Here is a 23,289-nt window from a genome sequence, read left to right on the forward strand (position 1 = left end):
TTCTGCTCCAAGGCAGTGGATTAGCAGAGCACGCTTTCTCACTTCAGAAATCTCTGTAGCACTGATTGCAAGCAGATAAGTCTCAAACATATGGATCCATGCAGTAAAAGCAATTGGAGGCTCACCTGGGCTTTGCAGAAAGGGTGCAGGTGGGTTCAGAGGCAGAAGATCCCACCCTCATCACCAAAATGTTGTAACAACCAGGCAAGGTACTAACAAACTTCAACAGGACTTTATTTTTAAAGTGGAAACGTCTTTACCAAGCAGCTGCTGCTCCCTCTGTAACTCTCACTCTGCCTCCTCAGCTCCTCCCCCTCCTTCCTGTTTCCCATCCTTTCAAAGTCCCAACAGCCAGTACTCCCAGTTCTAATAATTACAAGCAACATTTAAACACCACACCCTTGCTGGAGTCCTTGTGGTCCTACCACACCCCAGAAAAAGAGCAGTGAAAGTGAGTCCTCCAGGCCTGCCTAGAAAGACTATATGGAAGCAACCAATCAGAGCCCAGCAGGCTCAGATAAAAGTCCCTGGCTGGCACTAGAGGATCTATGAAAAGTGAGCCTTGCAGGTCACAGGAGCTTGAGAAAGGACCAGAAAAAGGGTTCTGGTGGCATTTTTGGCATTCAATTAGGAGAAAGAGACTCTGAGAACTTCAGCCCCAAGGGAAAGGTAAAGAGAAGGGGGCTATGTAGGAAAAGGCCCAGGAAATAGCAGCAGCAGCAAACTGGAGGGAGAAATATGTGGCTGCAGTGTATAGGGTCCATAGGTTGGTACCCAAAGTAGTGGGCAGGCCTGGGGCCCCCCTGCCAGACAGTGCTGGCGTGGCCAAAGCCCTGGAAAGGGGACATGGCTAGTTTAAAAGCCCAAGAAAAGGAGCTAGATATAAGGGACCAGAGACAGGGCTGAAGACCCTGGTGAGAGCAAACCACCAGTTCTGGCTCGACTCTTTACAAAAAGCCCAAGAAAAGGGCTAGACTCCCAAGGGCCCAGATACAGGGCTGAAGACACTAACAAGGGCACACCAATTGTCCTTACTGGACCTTTGTAACCCTGGATGGGGTGGGTTCATTCATTCATTCGTGTTGACTGTGCAACTTCGCCAGAGGGCTGAGCCATTGAAAACCTGCCTAATGAGGCCTATGGGGCGGCATCAGGAGCAGGAAAAAGCCTGCAGCAGCAGGAGGCGCTCAAGAGGTGAGTGGCACCTGGCACAGTTTTGCTTAATGTTAAATCTAAATAAATGTGGACAGGTGATGAAACCAATGACTCATCTTGACCTACAACTAAAGCTAAGATTTTGTCATGGATATTTTTAGCAAAAGTCACAGACAGGTCACGGACAATAATGAAAAATTCACAGAAGCCTGTGACTTGTCCCTGACTTTTACTAAAAATATCCATGACTAAATGAGGATCCTGGGCAGCTGCAGGTGGGCTGGGAGCTCAAAGGGCCCCCACCACCCATGGGGGCTCAGAGCTCCAGGGCCCCCTTCCACTGGCAGCTCTGAGCTGCGGGGGCCATGGAGGTACCCTGCAGCTCCCTGCCTCTGCAGGTAGCAGAGAACCCTGCAGCTTCCAGTCAGTGCTAACTGAAGTCACAGAGGTCTTTGGAACTCACAGAATCCACTACTTCCATGGCCTCCGTGACTAAATCGCAGCCTTACCTATACGTATTGTTAAATAGTAATTTTGTTTATGCAGGAAAAAAGAGGAGAGGGGCAGAGGTTAAATCTGTAGTGATTATCCAAGCAGGAGGGGCCTGGCAAAGTTCTTGTATATTATGAAATACACCTCTACCCAATAGAACGTGACCCGATATAACATGAATTCGGATATAACACGGTAAAGCAGTGCTCCAGGAGGGCAGGGCTGCGCACTCCGGTGGATCAAAGCAAGTTCGATATAACACGGTTTCACCTATAACACGGTAAGATTTTTTGGCTCCCGAGGACAGTGTTATATTGAAGTAGAGGTGTAGAGAGTAAATTTCAGGGATAACATTATTATGTTTCATACTTAGTGCTATGAGACTGGGATTCCTTACCATTGTCAAATGGGTGGTTGGGCAGGTTTAATTTGTGCAGGGAAGAGGAAGATGTGCTTCTTGCTGACCACCCAGTGGAGGGCCGCAGTATCTCCTCCTGCAGGGCCCCTTTGAACAGCTTTCTAAATTTAGATGTATTCTTTCCCATAACTCATGCCTCAAAGCACACCACAGGTGATGAAACTCTATAGCACATGTTTAAATGGTTCTGCATTTTCAGAAGCCATGATGCAATCTGAGTTGCTTGTTCCCAGGAAGCACCAGACTGCAGCTTTAATTTGAAAAAAAGTGGTCTAGCTTAGCGTGGGGGACCTTGTTCATACCACTACTGAATTGGGTATAAGAGCAGAGCCGGTGCAACCATTAGGCAAACTAGGCGGCTGCCTAGTCCGCCAAGATTTGAGGGCGCCAAAAAGCGGTGCCCAAAATGTCTGGGATGCTCACCCAGCGCTGCGGCTTTGATCAGTTCCGGCCAACTAGGAAGTGATGTTATTCCTCCTCTGGCCGCCGGGGGTGCTGCGCTACTCCCTGCTGCTCTGGATCTTCCCCAGGGCCCCTGCCCCTGCTCAGCCCTGCCCCGCCCCCACTCCCCTGAGCTCCGCAGCAGGGCTCAGCCTGCACTCACCGGCGGGGGGGAAGTGCAGAGACCCGGCCTCAGCCGCGCCACTGGTGAGTGCTGGGGGGTGGTTCCCCCCTGCCCTCCAAGCCAGCCCCGCCCCCCCCGAGGCCTGCCCCACCAAGGACCCTCCCCCTGCAGAGGCCGGGGGCACCACGCCCCCCCATGGGGAGCCAGCATAGGGCCCCAGAATATCTAGGGATGGCCCCAGTACCCACCACCCTGCCCGCAGCCAGCCCCTGATGCACCCCCTGCCCTGCCTCCAGCCAACCCCAAAGCCCCTGCCCTGTCCGCAGCCAGCCCCTGATGCACCCCCTGCCCTGCCTCCAGCCAGCCCCCCCCCCCCTGCCCGGCCCGCAGCCAGCCCCACACCCCATGTCTCCAGCCAACCCCAAAGCCCCTGCCCTGCCCGCAGCCAGCCCGTGATGCACCCCCTGCCCTGCCCGCAGCCAGCCCGTGATGCACCCCCTGCCCTGCCCGCAGCCAGCCCGTGATGCACCCCCTGCCCTGCCCGCAGCCAGCCCCGCACTCGGTCTCCAGCCAACCCCACACCCCCGGTCTCCGGCCAACCCCTCCCGCACCCCCCTGCCCTGTCTCCAGCCAGCCCCTGCCGCACCCCCTTGTCTCCAGCCAGCCCCTGCCGCACCCCCTTGTCTCCAGCCAGCCCCTGCTGCAACCCCTGCCCAAAGCCAGCCAGCCCCACACCCTGTCAGGTTATTCATTTATTTTCATTAAATATGTAGACTAAATAATGAAATTAATAATTTTTTCAAGCCGAAGGTGTATTATTCTAATGAACAATGCCCTATTATGCAGTATTCATATTTGAAAGTTTATAATCGACGCTCTGGGGGGAGGGGTGGAGGTGGGGGGGGGCACAAGGTGGAAGTTTCGCCTAGGGCGCAAAGTATCCTTGCACCGGCCCTGTATAAGAGCTGCTGGACCTCTCCTTGTAGACAGAAAACTACCTGCCTGTTACACTTTAAGTGACAGAAGTTTGGGGGGGGCTGCTAAAACCTGTACAAAATGTTCTTTTCAGGTAATGGGTAGAGGGTCTAGACCAGGGGTCGGCAACCTCTGGCACGTGGCTTGCCAGGGTAAGCACCCTGGCGGGCTGGGCCAATTTGCTTACCTTCCGTGTCAGCAGGTTCGGCCGATCGCGTCTCCCACTGGCCGCGGTTCGCCGTCCCAGGCCAAATGGGGCGGCAGGAAGCTGCGGCCAGCACATCCCTCGCCTGCACCACTTCCCGCAGCCCCCATTGGCCTGGGACAGCGAACCATGGCCAGTGGGAACCGTGATAGGCCGAACCTGCTGACGCAGCAGGTAAACAAACTGGCCCAGCCCGCCAGGGTGCTTACCCTGGTGAGCCGCGTGCCAGAGGTTGCCGACCCTGGTCTAGTTAGTTCTTTTTTCAGTCAGACTGGATGCCTAAACCTATTGAAATAGGAGAGTTCAAGAATGGGTTAAACAGTATTTTTAAACTCTATGTCTCCCATTTCAATTTTGATCCATTTGACAGCATGAATGGAAGTCTATTAGCTTGTGACAGGGTATACCAGGCTTATGCTGGCCCTGCTAGAGGGCCTACCTGGGCCCAGCAGGTGAGATAAAAAGGGCTGGCTGCTGTGACGTTATTGATATAATCTGGGACCATATAGAACATGGTTGCAACCAAGCTCCTGTAGTGGCACCAATCTTTTGTAAAGGGGGTCATATAAGGTGTCTAAGACCAGGTTATGGGTTGCTGCTTATGATTAGGTTGGTTGTATGCATGTGTCATTTTGTAGTTGAAGTTATGAATATTGGCTCTATACTGTCTGTACTTCAAACTTATGCTATGCTTCTGGGGGCTTGGCTACACTCGAAACTCCAAAGCGCTGCCGCGGGAGTGCTCCCACGGCAGCGCTTTGAAGAGTGTGAGTGTGGTCGTGGCGCCAGCTCTGGAAGACAGCTCTCCCAGCGCTGCAGGTACTCCACCTTCCCGAGGGGATTAGCTTACAGTGCTGTTTACACTGGCGCTTTATAGTGCTGTAACTTGCTGTGCTCAGGGGGGTGTTTTTTCACACCCCTGAGCGAGAAAGTTGCAGCGCTGTAAAGCGCCAGTGTAGCCAAGGCCTGGGAAACATCCCAGACAAGTTGGTGTTAGCTCTGCCTAGCCTGCTTGATGGCCCATTAAGGACCATCAGCTACACAATTGACCCATTGAGAGGAGGCAAATACACCTTGTAACTCAGCAAAGTATGCAGGGACTTGCCCATGTGACTCCAGACTCCATTTTGCTGTAATTTTCCACAGTAAGGACAAAGGGGTTCTTACACCTGGAAAATACTATAAAAGGCTGATGCCTCATCTCCATCTTGTCTTCAATCCTGCTTCTTATCTCTGGAGGGACTTTGCTACAAACTGAAGCTCTGAACAAAGGACTGATGACCCATCCCAGTGGGGGATGTCCTCCAAAGACTTGATTTGAACCTGCAGTTTACTTCATCACTGCCACAAGCCTGAACTAAGGACTTTGCCATTACTTAATGTAATTGATTCCATTTAACCAATTCTAGCTCTCATCTTCATCTTTTTCCTTTTATGAATAAACCTTTAGATTTTAGATTCTAAAGGATTGGCAACAGCGTGATTTGTGGGTAAGATCTGATTTGTATATTGACCTGGGTCTGGGGCTTGATTCTTTGGGATCGAGAAAACCTTTTTCTTTTATTGGGGTGTTGGTTTTCACAACCATTCATCCCCAGGACGAGTGGCACTGGTGGTGATACTGGGAAACTAGAGTGTCTAAGGAAATTGTTTGTGTGACTTGTGGTTAGCCAATGGGGTGAAACCAAAGTCTTCTTTGTCTGGCTGGTTTGGTTTGCCTTAGAGGTGGAAAAAACCCAGCCTTGGGCTGTAACTGCCCTGTTTAAGCAATTGGTCCTGAATTGGCACTCTCAGTTGGGTCCCACCAGAACTGCATTGTCACACCTGCTTCTTCCAAGGGCCAGTTCTAGGTGGAAGTGGGACATGAAGAAAGGATCTTCCCTCTCTTAATCCAAGATGCCTGACCCAATCAGGGCTTTACGCTGACTGCACGTTTTGATTATATCAGTGAAGGATTGTGGTTTAGTGTTATGGAATTTAAAGCTGAGGGGCCCATCTCAAATTAAGTATCAGTTTATTACTGTAAAATTAAGGCAAGGTCGCTTTGTGAGTATGTGGCAAACCTGTTTTGGAGTCCACTGGAAATGAGTTGGTGGTTCCAGCAGACGTGAGTCCACAAAAAGTCTCCATCACAGCTCACACACTTTCTGACAATTGCAGCAGATACTCCAGGAACTGAATGAATATGGGCAGAGAATTTCCCTCTTGCCTGTTGTGCTGGTTCCTCCAGGTCAGGAGAGAAGCACACTGCTTCCATCTGTACTGTATCAGTTCTATGGATTAAAAAAGGTTTATTAATCTGTCACTGAAACTCACATAAAACATACTAAAAAAAGAGCAGAGGTCGAATACAGGGAGAGATGTCCACCAAACCAGGGTAGTGCTAGCAATGGTAAGATAGCTCATCAAAACAAATGGCAAGGGAGGAAGTTGAGATAAATCAGAAACTGAATGCAAACTTCAAAAGGGAACTTAAACATGAATCAGATTCCATAAGTATCAAAGCATCTGAGGTTTTAAGAGCCTTAAATATGAATAAGATTTTGAACTTAATTGTCAGCTTCAGAGGTAACCATGTAAACTCCTGAATGGAAGACTCCTATGGGAATTGGGGAGAGTGTAACAAATTAAATGAGCAGCAACATTTTTAGTGGATCCTGGGCAGAATAGAAAAATCTGAAGGGCCAGCAAGATGATCATTATGATAATAAAGGTGAGGAAAAAACTACAGTGAGAAACAAACAGGTAATATTTGAAATGTTAGACTCATGGAGGATACAAAATCTGGCCATTGTTACTAACATGAGTGGCAAATGCTAGGTCAGCATAAAAAGTATACTAACATTGTCACAAATTGGATGATGTCATGTAGGAAGACTAGAACTTTAAAGATAGACAACTGGGGAAAAAACAATGAGCTAAATCCACAAAGATTTTGACCTCTAACTGCCATTTTAGGTACCTATGTCCAAAATTTAGATCCTCAAAACTCCTGCTTAGCAGCCACCTAACCCTGTACATACCTAAAGTCCATAGATAGCTAAGATTCCCTTAGTCCCTACATTTCCGGTGGTGCACATGTGCACCACTACATAAATCCTGACACTGCTGAGCTGCCTGGTGCCTAAGCCCCAGCAGGATTCACAAACTATGTTCCCCCACCTCGTCCAATCCAGCTGTAAGGCACTCTTTTGCAATCTCTCCAGTTGAAGCTGTGCTACTTTGTATAAATAAACACATTTATTAGAAGAGGGACTTGGGTATCCAACCTTGCAAGTGAGTGCCCTCACTAATGGGCTGAGTCATAATTTTTTTCTCTGGCCCAATGAATTTATACAAATCTCTTCTCCTCCTCAGGCAGAGGGAGGACTTGAGCCAGAGGTTAACCACATCCAAGGTGAGTACCCAAGCCATAGAGCTAAAAGTTATGAGAGTGCTCCTTCCCCTCTCCCACTGACTTCTTGCTAAAATGGCATAGATGCCTCCCTGCAGCCAGGATTTAGGCACTTGTCTACAAGAGAGGGGCACGGCTTAGTACACACCTCTCAGCTTGGCATCACCTATCTTAGGCAACAAGCTGACTAGCATGCTGGCTTTTGTGAATCCCATTCTGAGGCACCTGTCTCTCCCCATTCATTGTATGAGGAGCCTAGATGCCAAATTCAGGCTTTGTGACTCCAGTGATTTTTTTTTCTAGGCACCTAAGAGTTTCTTTGTGAATCTGGCCCTAGGTACACTCCAGGGCAGAAGGAGGTGCCTCCCTTCAGTCAGGATTCATAGCCATGACTCCTCTCCTGGAATTAGTCACCTAAGCCTGGTCAGCTGTTTCTCAGAAAGCTGAGGAGGTGCCCCCTTCCCATACCCAATAAACAGTGGTCAACCATAACATAGGAGATTCAGGTTCAAACTCGCCCTCTGCCTGAGTACAAGGAGGGACTTGAACTTGTGTCATCAACCCCACAGGTGAGTACCCTAAGTACTGGGTTATTGGATAGCCTGGTGAGTATCTTGGTCTCTCCTGTTAAAGCTGGATTCAGTGCCCTGCTCTGGTGACTCCTTTAAAAAAATTATTTATTCACAGTGGACCAGCTTCAACAGGAGAAATTGAGCAGCCCCATCTCAGACTATATCATATAGTTCAGGGATGATTCAGGCACCATCCACTCTAGAACTGGCAGAGCTCTCTTCAAATCCCTTCAAAACCTGGAGGTCTCCCCTCATCCAACCCTCAACCCTAACCACTGGGCTAAAGGTTATGAGGGAGGTTCTTCCCTCCCCGCATCTGTTTTGTGTAAGCTCGTCTATAAGGGCCAATCTGGTAGGCGAGCTCTGAGCACACTTACTGGCTCAGGCCCCGCACAGGAGTTAGGCAGAGGAACACCTATCTTCTCCCAGTTTGTGCATTGCTTTGGGGCTTAGGGGTTGGATGCCTGGCCTGGGGCAGCAGTGCGCACTCTCGGAGACAGAAATATAGGCACTTAGGGAATGTTTAATGAAAAAATGTAGGCACAGGGCAACTTTAGGCACATACGGGGCTTGGGGTCAGCTGAGCCAGGACTTGGGAATCCCAGTAGGGCCTGATTCTAAGATTTAGACACCTAAAGTAGCAGTTAGACGCCTAAGTCATTTTGTGAATCTAGCCCCCAACTCCCCCCAGGGTTGGGGCTTAGGCCACACCCTCTGCCTGTGTACTTCCTACTGGCTAATTTAAGCACTGGCTGCTCAGCTTGCTGCCTTCTGTGAATCCTCTTCTTAGACATCCAACTCTCCCAATTCATTATATAGGGAGCCTGGGTACCTATCTCAGAGCTTTGGATTCCATTGGGTGAATTTAGTCTCATCACTGCAATGCCTAAGTCCCCTTTGCAGATATAACTTGATGACCAAACATTTTGGGGTTAAGTTATGGCATTTAGTCACAGCCAGTAGCAATGGGTGTTGAATAGCTGCAATTTCCTGGAGGCTGTTTGGGAGTGGCCCAGGTGGGAGCTACAGCAACAAGTCATTGTAAGTTGCCCAAGGTTGCAAGTCAGGGGTACCAAAGCCCCTCACTGGTCTGGAATGCACCCTGAAACATCATGAATAGGATGCCTCCCTGCTCCTTGTCCCCTGACTGCCCCCTCCTGAGACCCCCTCCCCACCCTAGGATCCTATCCCCTACCTGTCCCCTGGCTGCCCCAACCCTTATCCACATCCCCACCCCTACATGGACCCCCAGGACTCCGACCCCCCCCGAATCGGGCCCCGCCCCTAAGAGGGCCCCGCGCCCAAGCCCCAGTACGGCGTACTGGTGAGAGCTGGTGCGCTGTACCAGGGTGGCCCAGCTTCCCCCGGGAGCAATTTAAAGGGTAGGGCTGCGGGGCTCTAGGGGCTATTTAAAAAGTCCGGGGCTCCCCTTGCTTCTACTGCCCCGGCCCTTTAAATAGCCGCTGGAGCCCCACCGCTTCCCCCAGGGCTCCCTCAGCTATTAACAGGACTGGGGCGGTGGAAGCAGGGGAGCCCTGGGCCCTTTAAATTCCCCTGAGCCCCAGGCTGCTGCTGCTACCCCAGTGGGGAAGGGAGGAAGGGGCACTCACCATACAGGGTGGGCTGTACCCCCTGTACCCGCACCCCCTGCCTGCAGCCAGCCCCCACTGCACCCCCTGTCTGCAGCCAGTCCCGCACCCCCTGCCCTGCCTGCAGCCAGCCCCTCTCTGCAGCCAGTCCCGCACCCCCTGCCCTGCCCGCACCCTCTGCCTGCAGCCAGTCCGTCTCCAGCCAACCCCTGCCGCACCCCCTGCCCTGCCCACACCAGCCCTGCATCCCCTGTCCTGCTCGCATCAGCCCCGCACCTCCTGCCCTTTCTCCAGCCAACCCCACCGCACCCCCCTGCCTGAAGCCAGCCAGTCCTGCACTCCTCTGTCTCCAGCCCTGCCAAAGCCCTGCCGCACCCCACCTGCGGCCCTGCCTGAAGCCAGCCAGCCCACCCCACACACCCCTGTCTCCAGCCAGCCCCACACCCCTTGCCCTGCCTGCAGCCAGATCCTACCTCCAGTCAGTCCCTGCCCTGCCTCTAGCCAGCCCCATGTCCACTGGTGCCCTGTAGTTCCCAGGGCAGTAACCCTGCACACCTGCTTCAATGAGGGGGACAGGGAGCAGCTGGTACCCACACATGTGCACACCCTACGGTGACCAGACAGCAAGTGTGAAAAATTGGGACGGGGGTGGGGGGTAATAGATTCTATATAAGAAAAAGACCCAAAAATCAGGACTGTCCCGATAAAATCGGGACATCTGGTCACCCTAGCACACCCCCAGGGAGTGGCGGGGACCCACACATGTGAAACGGAGCTCATTTCTAGTTCAGGCCCATCTTTTTAAAAAAGTACTTTAGATAGGGTTAACACATATCCGTATTTTCCCGGACATGTCAGGCTAAATTTTAAAAATTCGTCCTGGGAAAATACAGACGTATGTTAACTCTGTTGGTACAAAAAATACATACTGTGGCACATCCCTTAATTCAGAACTTTTTATAGGGAACCAGTTGCTAAGAAATGAAAGGCTTTTTTTTACATGGTTTTTTTTTTTAGTCATCCCTGCCGGGGCCCCGCCGAAAATGTTCAAATTGGACCCTGCACTTCCTAAAGCCGGCCCTGGACAGGGGGAGGAGAGGGCAGGGGAGGGACTCTGCCTGCTGGAGGCCAATGGGAGTGGCTAAATCAAGCCCAGGTGCCCAATCAGCCGCACCGTACTCTGCATGAGGGGGAGGGAGGAAAAATTCCAGATGTCCCCAACCACTTGACGCCGTAGGCGACTGCCTAGTTTGCCTAGTGGTTGCACCTGCCCTGGCTCTCGGGTGGGTGTGTGTGTGTGTGTGTGTGTGTGTGTGTGTGTATACATATATATATACACACCGGGGGTAGGCAGCCTGTGGCACGCGTGCCAAAGGCAGCATGCGAGCTGATTTTCAGTGGCACTCACACTCCCTGTGTCCTGGCCACTGGTCCGGGGGGCTCTGCATTTTAATTTAATTTTAAATGAAGCTTCTTAAACATTTTAAAAACCTTATTTACTTTACATACAATAATAGTTTAGTTATATATTATAGACTTATAGAAAGAGACCTTCAAAAAAAGTTAAAATGTATTACTGGCACGTGAAACCTTAAATTAGAGTGAATAAATGAAGACTTGGCACACCACTTCTGAAAGGTTGCCAACCCCTGATATACACACGCAAACATCACCAGCACAGAAACAGTACTAGAACTATTACATGATTTAAAGCAGCAGTAGACTCTAAATATAAAGAAAACAGACCCAGAACAAAAGGTTGAAGCACGCCCATTGCTAAATTGCAAAATCAGGATTAATGCTTACCACAAAGAGCTTGAAAGGACTGGTAGAGAGTTATGAGTCAAACCACTTGACTCAATGAGTCTGAATAACTGTATGCATAACTCCCATTGGCACTAATGGGACCTGCATGTGTAAATCTCCTTGAAGATACCTTGGGAGCAGCTACATTTAAACATAATCATTCAAGAAAGGTACTATAAAAATAACTTATCTTTTCCTGTTGTAAAAACAACTTTTCTTTAAATGTGTTTCAGTTGCGTCAACAAATCACCATATGATAATCACTTGAAAGTGACTACTTCACTTTAGAGTATATCTAAACAACTAAAATTAGTCCTGTGGCTTGTTGTGACTGAAACCACAGATGACTAGACTATTGTTTTGAGTGTCTGAAAAAGAATTCTAGTTCCCGATAATAGGTTTCCACTCTATTTTGAAATAGACTGCAACAAAGATAATGAAAATGAGATCTGCAATGACAGATAATTGCAATGCTACAGTAAAGGTCTTTACCATACAATATTAAACATTTCAAATGCCTGGGAGAAGCATACAGAAAACCTGGCTGGCAGATTACTTTTGTGTCTGCCCTTCTACACACACAGTTTTAGAAGAAGCTAAACATTAATTACTATGCAGGATATTCAGTGTGCAAGGTTTAGAAATCAAGCAAATTTTAAATCTCTTAAAGAAAAAGAAACAAAAGTAATGTAAGGCTACAGTGGCTTCTGGCGGTAAAGAGCTTATACAGAGTCAAAGCATCAGCTCAGTGTGAAGTCTAATTTACTGCTTTGAAAATCTAACATGCACTTTATTTTTTGCTATGTCTTCATTTTCTGCTGCAATTATGCTAGTGTTTTTGTAGATAAATTTATACTATTGCTACAGCATATTAAGCTGCAATAAACCTTACAAAACCAAATTCCTCTGCTTAGCACAAAACCTTATCTAAAGTGAAAGATGTTAACCAGCCAAAGAGCAGAGGTATGTGCTCTGAATAGAAATTACAAACAGAGGAATGGCTGTAACACACATCAATAAAAAGCATTCTTACTTTATTATCCTTATCAAGACACTTTGAAAATACTCTAGTCTGTCTTGCAGATATGATGTTTATAATGTTCCACCAAAGGTGCTACAGTGTCTGATACTAAAAGCAATCTTTAAAATCATTTGAGGGAGAAAGATGTAATTCCCAGGTCAACCAATTATTAACAGATGAAATTAATAACAAAAAACTTGAGAAAATACCTATCTACCCAAACTTGGATTCAAAATGGAAACTGAATGTGATCAGAACCATACATGGAAGTTTGAAAATATTTAGATTTTTACAATTTTAGAACTGGTTTTCTTATAATATTATGTATTAAATTGAATCAGTGAGTAATATTACTGATGAATTATTTATCTTTACTGTGACTAGGCAATTAGCCAAATTGCTACTGGAGTTCAGCCATTAGGGAAACAGGAAAGTTCTCAAAATTCAGAGTAATAACTTCATTCATAAGGTAGGACTTTGCCCAATGTAGGGCCATATTCAGAGTATAAGCAGACAGAGTTCTAATCCAGTGAAGTCAATGGAGTTGCACCTGCTTATGCTAAGGCTGAATGTGCCCTTTAGTCTCTTTAACATTTAAAGTTATGGGGACATCATCAGTCACCTAAATTTCCAACTTGCCCACTATATCTAAGAACAGTCTGTGTGCTTTATGTGTAGAACACATTTGGATGGAAAATGGGAAGAGGGGTTCCCACGGAAAACTGTGACTTTTACATGGAAAAAAAATGAAAACTGAAAATGTTGGGCCAAAAAGTGACATATCCTCTTGTATGTAGGAGTAACGTTTAATTGCTGAGGGAAATGGAGAGAAAATATTGAGAGGCAAAGCTGGGAAATGAAGCATTTTGTTCTCTAGGTCACATATGTTTTAAACAAGAGAAAAGAAAGAGTCAGCAAAATGAAAACAGATGTAAATCTGATATAATTATATTATTCATTCCAACATGAAAATCGCTTACAAATTTAAATTTTCTTTGAATCAGCTGAACTACTAAGTTTTTAATATAATTTTGAAACATTATTCCACCATTCACAACAGCAAAAATATGAGGGCTTCTGAAAGTTCATTTGCACAGTGTTATTCAGGGCAGAGACAAAAGATCCTGTAGAAGTCCCCATAAGCAGCCAGGCTTAGAGAGGCAGGCATATGTTATGTATTATTTGAGTTACTAGTAAACCAGATCCCAGAAAGGAGGTAAACTTGATCTTATGTATCAGAGGGGTAGCCGTGTTAGTCTGGATCTGTAAAAAGCGACACAGAGTCCTGTGGCACCTTATAGACTAACAGAAGTATTGGAGCATGCGTCTGATGAAGTGGGTATTCACCCACGAAAGCTCATGCTCCAATACTTCTGTTAGTCTATAAGGTGCCATAGGACTCTTTGTTGCTTTTGACCTTATGTAGCACACACAGACCTTAGCTGGAGTAGAATAGAGACTCCACCCATTCACAGGGTATAAAACCTATATGTTTGCAGAGTGAATTATCTGAAGGATCCAGATACCAACAATCAGCCAATATGCAATAATGCTTCTATCTGAAACATGGCTAACCTGATTAACATATCAATATATACTGCCATGACTAGACAAATTTAAAAGTGGCATCCATCATTAACAGCTTTGTTTAGGTCACTTTAAATGTACTCATGTTGGAGAAGAGTGGGCCTCTAAACAGTTTGCTCAATGGTTGAATTGAACACAGCAATATGTTCAGTAAAACTGAATTCCCAATGGAGCACAAACTGTTTTTCAATGCATCAGAAACACAGAAATGTATGAAGAGATTGTGCATTAAAACTGGTATGCATATTAGTCCTATATCCTAAGCCCCAGTAAAAGACTTTTCTAATTGGTTGTGAAATATATTAGAAATTCTTAGTCTCCTACAAATAATTTTGAAAAGATTAATAAGGTCTCAGAAGTGAGCAGCATTAAGGGCATCTTACAGTAATTTGTAGAGAGCTATTTATTTGCATCCTTAAACAGAACAACCCAAACATTTTAATACTGAAACGTAATGTATTTAATATCATTAATATCATACACCAATCTCAAATTCCTTAACACTTTGAAATTTTTTCACTCTCCCACTTGGCAACTACAGGGTTTCATTACAAAGTGCTTTTATTCTACTCTTCTGGGTTTTGTGTGTGTGAACTAATGAAAGGTACTAGACTAACTGTTTATTTTTATTTATTTATTATATATCTCACGGCTGTTGGAAGGGGGATTCAAATGATTCCAGTGGAACTGAGCAAGTTAGGCGTCCATAAAGGGCCCTGGTTTGGTGACGGGAGTTGTTTTGTTTTTTAACTTCTCTTTTTTTTCTTCCATTGTGGGGGCCCTAGCATTCTCCATTTTCAGCCCCCAAATAGACCATTCAGGGTTCCATTTAATGCTTTGTAGATTTCATAGATATCCACACCAAAACAGGGGAGGGTGTTATGGATTATTTTAGAGAAGCTGAAAAAAGATGGTTTAGATATTGCTGATTGCAGAGGACAAAGCTATGACAATGGAATTAATATGGCTACAGTAGATGTTCAAAATCAAATTCTCGGGTAAATTGTAAGGTGATGAGTCATCTCTGAAGTAGACACTGATTAAGTCACATGCAGTAATGAGTAATTTCTGTGCTAGGCTCCAGCCAATCCACAAGCCAGAGCTGGTCTGTTGACTCTCAATTCAGGTATTTCAGACTCAGAGGAGAAACAGCTGTTCAATCTCCCCCAACAGTGTTTCATTGATTGGACCTCTCCTCTGTCTGATAGTGGTAACTGATTCCTGCTCCAGCCCTAGTCCTGCTCTAACCTTGTTCCAACCCTGCTCTGGACTCCTGATTCCAGCTCTGACCCCTGGCTCCTACAACTAGACACAACTGCTACCGTTCCGATCACTAGGCATGATTATCCCCATCATGGCTTCTGACATAAATCACTGTGTGTCTTTCATCCCATGTACTGTCCACTCACTGAATCTTATTGGAGAACTGCTGCAATGGTTGTTCCCCAAGTTGTTCTATTTTTTTGGACTTGTTCAAAGATTGTATACCCTGTTTTCCACTTTCATTGGGATTTGCTGAAAAAGTATATTAGCGTTACATTAAAATGCAAAAGCATGCCAAGATTACCTCTACCCTGGCTGACCATCTGTCTACTACAAAATCAGGTTAAGAGTGTTTTTGATGCTTTAGACTAGACTAGAGCTTTGAGAATGACATTGACAGTTCTTTGACAGTTTTTTTGGTAAGAAATCTGTAAGGATGGCTTGGAAATAAAGTCGTCCATTGATCTCCTTAGCCTCATTCACAAAAGGGCTTTTAGATTTAAGTTTCCATATACAGAAAGAGTACTGCATACTTTTTGCTGTCTTCCTGTAACTGTGGCTGTTACTGAAAAGATAAATTAATCAAGGCCTATCTAAGAATGTCTATGGGGCAATAGAGGTTAAGCAATCTGGCTGTTATTTCTATAGAGAACTCAGAAACATGGCAGATTGGAATGAGCTAATTAATGAGATTCCTAGCCTTCTCTGAAACCAGATCCCTTTGTAAAATTACTTTGTGGTGATTTCAGAGTTTGTTGGGGGGGGAGTTTGTGTGGGAGGGGTGTCCATATTTGAATATTCAAACCAGGCCCGGAACACACATGGCACAGCACTGATATATATGATGCAGAACTGTGCATGCCACTTAATAGGTAAAATAAAATTTAAAAAGGCAAAGTTCCAACTTAGAGGAAATTACATTCAGCATGAAATCAAGGGCACAACAAACATGACAGATCATGGTGAGAAAGAAATAGGGAAATGGAGTGACAGTGGAAAGCCATAAGAAGAGAATGCAGCTCAGTGAGAGTAGTTTGCCCACAGAAATCCAACTTTGTACATAGATTATTTACCAAAATTTGTGTTGATTTTCTTCACTTTTTTTAAATAGCTGTATAGGGAGAGATTTTGAAAAACACATAGGAGTTAGGAGGACAAGTGCCATTGAAAATAAATGGGAGTTGTGCTCCTAAGTCCCTGAGGTGTTTTTGAAAGTTCCACCCCATCATTTAAATATCTTTCTCTAGTAGATTGTCTGTGAAAGGCATCAGGGAAAAAGTCTCTTCAGGAGGCATTTGAATGTTGTCAACTAACAGACCTGGAGTAAACTGTCTTAGGTGATCATAAGACAAAGATCACATGAAGATCAGAGTAAGAGAAGGAAGATAAAATTCCTATTTCCACAGAATGGATACAGCACATGCAGGGACAATGGCAGCTTCCCCACATTCTCCTGCCAATGTGCCTAAAGCCTGACCTGGAGGTATCACCTTTACAAACGGGAGGGTTGTTCAGTCTTCATATCCATTCAGTTTGTGGCCTTTCAGCTGAAACTGCCACCAAATGTACAGATTAGTGCCAAATGTGGGGGTTTCGTGCTATGTGGACACATGACCTCAGGAACTGGACTGAGACCATCAAACGCATTACACATTGTACATTGAATAGTCATCAGATAGTAATTTCATGATGCCTGGGTCCCTTTCTTGAGCTGATACAGTTAATTTAGAACCCCATACGGTGTATGAGTAGCTTAAACTTTAACCTCCAATATACATTATATTGCAAATTCAATGCAAAGAAATGCATATTGGAGGGAAAAATTTTAACTATTCATAGACCTTGCTGGGTTCTAAATTAACTGCATCAACTCAAGAAGAGGTACTATTGTAGACTGCTCAATGAAGAAGGTGCAGCTGAATTGTAAAAAGCAAACAATAATTTACCTTTGCATAAGGAATGGGATGGTGAATAATACAGAGAATATCATAATGCCTTTATATAAAGCAATAGTGCGTCCTCATCCAGAATACTATGTGCATTACTGGTCATCTCATTTCAAAAAGAGGATTGCAGAATTGGAGTTGGTTCAGAGAAAGGTGATGAGAATGAACAAGAGCACTAAAAATTTCTCATATGAAAAGAAATTGAAGGGCCTGGGATCATTTACCTTCGAGAGAAGATGAATAAGAAGAGACCTGATAAAAGGTAGATCAAAAACTTCTACTCTCCCCTTCTCATAACAACAGACCATGAGAACATTCCATTAAATTAAAGGGTAGGAAATTCAAAAACAACAAAAGAAAATACTTTTAACCACAACATGTAGTTAAAAGGTGAGGGAAAACTGCCCCAGGAAGTTGCTGAGGTCAAGAACTTAATCAGATTCAAAAAGGAGTTGGACATTTGTATTGATAAGGACAATCCAAAATTATAATTAAACATAACAATTATTGTGGAAGGAATATTGCGCTGAGGTATCCACCCCACACAAGTGCTGAGTGGGTTAATGGGGCCAACTAATCTTACGCTGCACCTGGAAGGAAATCAGGGACAGATAAAACCTAAGGGCAGATGAAGTCCAGCTTGGGGTGGAGCTGTGGTAGGATTATAAACAAGGAAGTGAGAGCAGGGAGGTGCTCTGCAGTCACTCCTTAAAGAGAAAGGGAGTTGGCTAGTCATAGGATCTACAGCCTGACGGTCAAATATTTGTATGAATGTGTATATAACTATTGCCATGAAACTGGAGCTTTGCATTGGTGCTTTTATAAATGTGAATAAATCAACAAATACAATTAAAAATTAGGCCAGTATCGATCTGAAATGAGGTCCTCATACATCCTCCTACTTAACACGTAGTCTCCTTACACTGCACTGCTGTGCCCTGGGATGCACTGTTCCAGACAATCCAGACAATTTTGCTGAGACCAAGCAGGAACACTGTCTGTCCAAAGTCAGAACCAATGAAAATGACTATGCATATTAAGGGCAGCCCACAGACACTGGTGAGTTGCCAGTGCAAACTTCAACAGTGCAATGTTTGGAAGAAAGGTTCATCTGCAAAGCATTTTTGATGGGCAAGTAGTATGTAAGTGTAACAGTAAATAATCATCTCCTCTCCAAAGGAGTGCAAGTTAAATGTAAAAAACAATTGTGAGAAAGTAAGAAATGTATATACAACATGACAACATGTTTCCATGCAGTTCATCAATTCTGATCCTTTAGCTGCTGGCAAACATACGGAGGAAACAAAACCTGTCAAGACAAATAAATCCAGAAGATTTAAAGCAATGTGGTATATTTAAATAAAAATATTTCCAAGAGCATCACTTCTGTATAAAATCAAAGGATATTTCTTGTGACGAGCGTTGGTTTCTTAGTAAAATACTAACCTTCCATCTAAATCTTCTATTTAGGTTTTTAACTGTGTCCCTCATCACCTTAACTGAGGACTTATTCTTATATCGATATATATCAGGAATAACTCTATTAAAGTCAACAGAGTTACACCCATGTAAAACTGGTGTGAGAAGAGAATCAGACCCAAAGGCCCAAAGTCTTTATTATTTGAGCACAACTGGTAAAAACATTGAAGACTTAATTCTTCAAACTATGTGTGAGTGATCCCACTCAACAAATTAATGTCTCTTTATTTTAATGTAAATTAACCAGAATGTCTGTCTGTTCTACAGTGTAATAGAACTACAGCTATGATAAATAGCATTTATTACCAAAAACCAAACACCCACAATCAACTAAGTTCTTACCCGGTTTTCCTTGATTTGCTTTTAATTGGAATTTAAGTTTTGTTTACCTTGCTTTATATCCTGATATTTGTATTTCCCTAATACTTCTGGTATTTATAACTGGATGATAGCCCAGTGAATGGTAAATTTCACTACCTTTTCTAATACTCAAACAGGCTTTCTTCAGACTAGTGGATCTGAAGGAAGTGGCAGTGCCATGACTGTACAATGTTATAAAATGACTTCAATCATAAGATGGTGTCCATTACACGCCAGCCTATGGTTCTGTCCCTAGCTCAGTGCAACCTAAACAGTTTATCACATTCAAAATCAAGGCATTCCTGCAGGCATAAGGTTCAACTTTCTAATCATAGCCATATACAGAATTTATGTTAGCAATACCTTTGTAAGAAGTGTCTCTCAAATTATGCCAGTCAAGATTTTAAAATCCAGCTGTTTCTATTTTTTTCTTTCTCAACCGCATCCTACATAGATTCATTGTTATAAAAAGCAAGCTAGATGATGTTCGTCCATCGTTTTCGAAGAAGACCTTGACATCTAGCAGGTTGTAAGCTGTCCACAGTGCATTCGCAGGTGGCTGGCAAGGCCAATACGGGCACGGAATGTTCTGCCACATGTCGGGCAGACATGCGTGGGCACCACTGTTACAGCATTTGCAGCTCTGGCTTTACGGAGTGCTCGCTTCTCTTGTGCTATGGTTATCCTTCTGGCTTCAGATGTCTGGCAGCCTTGGTGGATCAGCATACGCCATGTCGATCGATCTTGTGCCGGGGTTTCCCAGGAGGTGATGTCGATATCCAGGGACTTGAGAGGCTTTCAGCGTGTCTTTGTATCGCTTCTTTTGTCCCCTGTGCGATCGCTTTCCTTGAGACAGCTCACCATAGAAGAGCTGTTTGGGGATGCGGTAGTCTGGCATCCTTACAACATGGCCTGCCCAGCGTGTCTGGGCTTTCATGAGCAGAGTGTAAACTGACGGCAGGCCTGCTCTGGAGAGGACTTCTGTATCTGGCACCTTATCCTGCCACCGGATCCTCAGAAGTCTGCGGAGGCAAGTCATATGGAAGTGGTTCAGCTGCCTAGCGTGCCTCCTGTATACAGTCCAAGTCTCACTGGCCTACATCAGGGTAGTTAGCACTACTGCTCGGTAGACTTTAAGCTTTGTAGCAAGGCTTATTCCACGGCGGTACCACACGTTGGTCAGCAGTCTGCCAAATGCAGAACTTGCCTTGGCGATTCTGCAATTGACCTCGATGTCAATTGTCACTGCGTGAGAAAGGGTGCTGCCAAGGTATGTAAATTGGTCCACTGCTCCCTTCACTGTGATGGTGGGCTCTTGGTGTTGGGCTTTCGGAGCTGGCTGGTGAAACACTTCGGTTTTCTTTATGTTGATGAGGAGGCCGAAGTTGTCACATGCTGCTGCGAATTTATCCATGCTAGCTTGCATTTCCTGCTCTGATCCAGCATTCAGGGCACAGTCGTCAGCAAAAAGGAGGTCTCGTAGCACAGTCTCCTTTATTTTGGTGACAGCCTGGAGTCTTCGCAGGTTGAACAGTTTCCCATCAGTCCTGTATCTCAGGCTGATTCCCAAGGAACTGTTCTGAAAGGCATCTGACAGCATAGCTGAAAACATTATGCTGAACAGGGTCGGTGCCAACACACACCCTTGCTTGACGCCGTTTGTGACGAAAAAGGCCTCTGAAGCTTCTCCGTTGTCCAGAACACGAGCCATCATGCCGTCGTGGAACTGACATACCATCAGGATAAATCTATCAGGGCACCCAAACTTCGACATGATGCGCCACAGACCTTCACAACTGACAGTGTCAAAAGCCTTGGTAAGATCCACGAAGATGGTGTACAATTCGCAATTCTGCTCTTGACACTTCTCTTGGAGCTGTCGGACTGCGAAGATCATGTCCACAGTGCCACGCTCTTTGCGGAAGCCGCACTGTGTCTCGGGTAGTAGACCCTGTTCCAGGTGGTCAATCAGGTGATTCAGCAACACTCGTGCAAGGATCTTACCTGCGCTAGAAAGCAGTGATATTCCTCTATGATTATCGCAAACTTTTCGATTTCCTTTCCTCTTATAGAGGTGTACGATGGACGCGTCTTTCAATTCCTGAGGAATAGACCCTTGATTCCAGAAGGACTGGAACAGCTGAGTGAGTTTGTCAACAAGCATTGCACCACCATCCTTATAGATTTCCGCTGGAATCGCATCAGATCCTGAGGCCTTGCCACTAGACAGCTGGCTGATGGCCTGTAAGGTTTCAGTCTCTGATGGTGGAATGTCCAGGCTGTAGTTGATATCCGCCTGGGGCATTCTGTCAATCACCTCGTTATTGATGGAAGATGGGCAGTTCAGTACAGATTGGAAATGCTCAGCCCAACGCTGTAGAATCAGAGTCTTCTCAGTAATGAGAGTTACACCATCTAAGTCCAGTAGAGGGGAACTCCCTGAAGGCCGAGGTCCGTACAAGGATCTAAGGGCTTCGTAGAACCGTTTGGCATCATTTCTATCAGCAAACTTCTGGATTTCATCCGTTTTGGCACTCAACCAGGAGTCCTGCATCTTGTGAAGCTTGCTCTGTACGGTCCTGTGAATGTTGTTAAAGGCATTTTTCTTAGCTGTTGACAACGGGTCATTCTGATGAGCACGGTGAAGGCGGTGCTTTTCAGCAAGTAAAGCCTTGATCTCTTCGTCGTTTTCATCAAACTAGTCCTGCTGTTTCCTGTGTGAGGGTCCAAGAACCTTTAGTGCAGAAAAGTGCACAATATTTCGGAAGCGTTCCCAGTTCCTCTCAACATTTTCCTCTAATTGCAGCTCTGAGAGTTGGTTGCCAAGATCTTCTACTAGTGAAGCTGCTGTGTTGGGGTTCCTCAGTTTACTGACGTTGATCTTTTTCATCACAGCTTTGTTTCCCTGCAGACGTCTCTTTGGCTTGATGTGAAGGCTTAATTTAGAGATGATAAGTCTATGATCAGTCCAACAGTCAGCACTCGGCATGGCCTTGGTCACCCTTACATCCTGTCTGTCTTTCCTCCGCACGATGACATAATCAATGAGATGCCAGTGCTTGGAGCGTGGGTGCATCCAGGACGTCTTTTTGCGAGTGGGCAGGCGGAAGATGGTATTGGTGATGATCAAATCATGAGCCACACCTGTCTTCAATAGTAGTAGGCCATTGCTGTTGCATTTGCCGATTCCATTTTTTCCAATGACGCCATCCCAGGCAGAGTGATCGGATCCTACTCTCGCGTTAAAATCGCCAAGTAGAATCAGCCTGTCGGTGTGCTTCACGGATGAGAGTAGGGCATCAAGATCTTCATAAAACTTGTCCTTTACTTCATCCGGATTCGTCATTGTGGGTGCATAAGCGCTGATTAGTATAACTCGCTTTCCTCTCGGTAGTGGAAAATGCAGTGTCATGAGTCGATCGTTCACGCCTTGGGAAAACTGGCAAGTTTGTGGACAAGATGATTATTAACCACAAAGCCAACTCCAGATTCACAACGTTCGTCACTGCTGCATCCACACCAGAAGAATGTGTAACCACCTCCTGTTTCTGTGAGCTGACCTTCGTTGGCTAGATGAGTTTCACACAGGGCCGCAATATTGATGTTAAATCTTGCGAGCTCTCTGGCGACCAGGGCTGTTCTTCTTTCTGGTTGATCTGCTGAGGGGTTGTCTTGAAGTGTACGTACATTCCATGTACCAATAATGAGTGGTGTCACCTTACGTTTTATTATTTGAAATTTTGTTGTTTGACCGCATAAGATGGGATCCCCTCCAGCCGCGGTAAGCTGGCCAGGGTTCTATGAAGCAAACAATGTTTAGGGCACCTTTTCTAGCCCCTTCCTCTTACTACGGAGGTGAGCAGTGCGGTCCTAAAGAGGACTGCTCAGTCGCTCAGGTAGACGCCGAATCCAGCTGTTGCTTCGGTCAGCAGGAAGACGACCATTAGACCTGAGCCGCCTGTGTGCAGGTCCGCGGCTAAAGCTCCCAGTGTATCCACACCTGCTGCTTCGTCGCTCGCCCATCGCCACAGGACTTTAAGGTTTATGGAAATTGGAGGGATGTCAAGACTTGCGCGTGAATTGGATTAAAGTGAGGGAGAGGTGCGCATATTCAGCCTCACTCTCTCTTCCCAGATTCCATCTTGCTCCAATGGCAGGACAAAAGTCGAGACGGTTGGAGATGGGCTGGGCGCAGTGGTTGACCAAGGCGTCTTTCGTGTCTTGCCGTGCTCTTAGCGTATCACATCGCTTGCGGAAACCGCCTTCATGACCGTTGGTCCTATTCTAAAAGGTCTCATCCGCTCAATCCGCTGGAGTCTGTCTTCACATGCTCGGGATAGACAAGGCCCTATCTCACCATAGGTCTATGCCCGACAGCTACCCTCAACCTGGTTTGGCCAGCCTGTCGAAGCTGTTGCCCGGGGTGTGGCCGCTGCGCATGCTACAGCTACTAGGAGCCACA

At 45.8% G+C, this 23,289-nt stretch overlaps 1 long non-coding RNA gene across 2 annotated transcripts in view; it reads left to right on the forward strand.

Annotated features, from left to right (window-relative positions):
- Positions 1-451: 451 nt before the first annotated feature.
- Positions 452-23,289, forward strand: part of LOC120391022 — a 34,163-nt gene continuing 11,325 nt past the window's right edge. Inside the window, exons 1-2 of one of the 2 annotated variants that reach the window (XR_005591208.1) lie at positions 452-1,194; positions 7,168-7,207. This is a non-coding gene — a long non-coding RNA (uncharacterized LOC120391022). The remainder of the gene's footprint in view (positions 1,195-7,167; positions 7,208-23,289) is intronic. The other variant, XR_005591209.1, reaches the window with a different exon arrangement.

Source organism: Mauremys reevesii, linkage group 1 (assembly GCF_016161935.1).
Source record: "Mauremys reevesii isolate NIE-2019 linkage group 1, ASM1616193v1, whole genome shotgun sequence".
Taxonomy (NCBI): Eukaryota; Metazoa; Chordata; order Testudines; family Geoemydidae; genus Mauremys; species Mauremys reevesii.